The sequence below is a fragment of the Cebus imitator genome, unplaced genomic scaffold (assembly GCF_001604975.1).
Source record: "Cebus imitator isolate Cc_AM_T3 unplaced genomic scaffold, Cebus_imitator-1.0 Scaffold91, whole genome shotgun sequence".
Classification (NCBI taxonomy): Eukaryota; Metazoa; Chordata; class Mammalia; order Primates; family Cebidae; genus Cebus; species Cebus imitator.
This window is the reverse complement of record NW_016107406.1, coordinates 4,046,423-4,048,861: the sequence shown is the minus strand read 5'-3', so window position 1 is coordinate 4,048,861 and position 2,439 is coordinate 4,046,423. Positions and strand designations below refer to the sequence as shown.

Here is a 2,439-nt window from a genome sequence, read left to right as displayed (position 1 = left end):
TAATAAGTTATTATAGCAGAGACCACTCGTTAACCCCAATATCATTTTTCCCGTTCTTCTCCAGTCATAGAACTTCAGAAATCAGAATCGTATTGATTACTATTGGCTGAGCAGATAGCCACCCAAATAAAGATTATGAAATAGGCAGAATTCTAAATGGTCCCCAAGATTCCTACCCCTGGTGTATATACCCTTTAAACCCCTTTCTCTTGAGTACAATTGGGCTGGTAATAGGATGAAATGATCGCTCCCTTAGATTAGGCTGTATTATATGACAGCAGTAAAGGGATGTTACAGATGGAGTTAAGGTCCCACATCATTTGTCTTTGAGTCAGTCAAAAGGCAGATGACTCTGGATGGGCCTGGTCTAATCAGGTGAGCCCTTAAAAGAAACTGGGCCTTTGCTGAAGAGAAAGATTCAAAGGAATGTTCTTGCTGGCCTTGAAGATGCAATGCCTTGTTGTGGAAAGGGGCCACAGGGCAGGGACTAGCAGGCAGCCTCTAGGAGCTGGGAACGGACTCACTGACAGTCAGCAAGAAAGTGGGACCTCAGTGCTGCAATCACAAGGAACTAAATCCTGCCCATAACCAGGGATCTTGGACAAGCATCCTGAGCCTCAGATGAGATCATAGCCCTGGATGACATTTTGATTGCAGCCTGATAAGACACAGAGCAAAGGACAAGCACTCCTGATCCCCAGAAACTGAGAGATAATAAAGTTGTGTCATTTAAACCACTGAGTCTATGCTCATCTGGTATACAGCAATACAAACCAATGCAGGTTACACTTCCCATTTGCCTTTGCAGTTGGTGTCGCCCTGTGAGCAGCTTCCCTTCTGTGCCTTCCCTTCCCTACATCCTTTTTCTTCTGGTAGGATTATGGTTGTAGGAAGGCACCTAAAACATAGAGGTGAGAGAAACACCCTGAAGATGGTGAAGCCACAAGACAAGAAGAGCCTGGATCCCACAGATTTTAGGATTGCCATATCAGTCCTGAACTGCTTACACCCACACTGTTATGTGATCATGAAATAAACGTCCATCTTGCTTGTTGAAGGCATTCTTACTTGGTGTTTGTGCTACAGGAGTTGAACTTACCCCAACCTAACTGGCAGAGCTCAAAATGGACCCAGGTAGTGTGACCCCAGAGCCCATTAGCTTAGCTCCTTCACCACCCTGCCTCCCAGCCACCACATTGCATCACAGCCAAATTGGAATTTTACACTGTTAGAGCTTGATGGGATTGTACTGGTCAAGTCAGTCAAACCAGTCAAGTGGACAAGAAAGAGGGACTCAGATCACTTGGAATTATGGCAATGTATTGCAAGGATACCTATGAAAATGGGGGATCACGAGAAGTTGAACTTTGCATCCCAGTTCTGAAACATGCAGCGACCTCATGGAGACAGATTCATCACTCGGCATTTTGGGGCGGTAGCAAGTTCAAGTGACCTGCCAGATTTCTTAGCATTAACTTGAAAGATAACATACTTGTTTGATTTCATTTGATTTGATTTGATTTGATTTCTACTAGTCAAATGGGCACATTGATTAGGCTGACTCTCCCCCAGGAACCCTGGGAGCCTATGACATCCCTTATGTCCAAACAAGACACAGCCCCTCTGTGGCCTCAGCATATTTGCCCAGTCCAATCAGCTATAGCCAGAACAGAAAGGTTGGTTTCCCTCCACCCACGAGCCATGCCATACCTGGCATGCATGTGAATAATGATCTGAGCTGTGTCATCTGGTGGAGATGATGCTCACAGCTCTGCTCCATTTTCTGGGACACGAGCAGACCCTCATTTTAGGAAGGAATACCCAAGACAGGGAAGTAGATTTGCCCAGGCAGCAGCAGCCTGCTACTTCCCTGCTAACCAGGGCAGAGGCTGGCCTGCCCCCCTACCTGGATGGCCCCTGCTGTCATGGCTTTTCTGCTTCTAGAAGCCATCCCTGAGGTCAGCTGAATTTAGACCTACGGTATCTCCAGTACAGCACTTTGTCATCTGTTTGTGATAATAGTTTTCAAATTCTTGTCATTTCCTGTAGAACATCATTGCAGAACTCAAAACACATTGCATCATACAAAATGAAGTGGAGAATTAAGGCAATTATCCAATTATTAAAAACCATTTCTCATTGGAATCACTAAAAAACTCTTCAAGTCTCCATTTTACACGTGTTGCTCTGATGTGAATTTGACCCTGGCATACCTGCTTTCCAGTAAAGTCCAAAATCCAAAATAGCCCAATGGAGAGAACCCCTCCCAGTATCCACAGCCTCCGTAATAAAGCTGCTTATCAGATCTCACTTAAATCTTTCTTGAAACAACTTAAGTCCTTCTGTGCCATCCTCTGCAAGTGCAGAACAGCCAGGGTGCAGGTTGCAGGGTGTGGGGGGATTATTACAGTGAAATCGGCACACAGATCTCAAGATTAA

At 45.2% G+C, this 2,439-nt stretch overlaps 1 long non-coding RNA gene across 1 annotated transcript; it reads left to right on the top strand.

Annotated features, from left to right (window-relative positions):
- The first annotated feature begins 1,285 nt into the window (after positions 1-1,285).
- Positions 1,286-2,141, top strand: LOC119472246. The gene is made up of 3 exons (XR_005201364.1): positions 1,286-1,676; positions 1,812-1,958; positions 2,050-2,141. It is a non-coding gene; the product is annotated as an uncharacterized LOC119472246 (long non-coding RNA).
- The last annotated feature ends 298 nt before the right edge of the window (positions 2,142-2,439 follow it).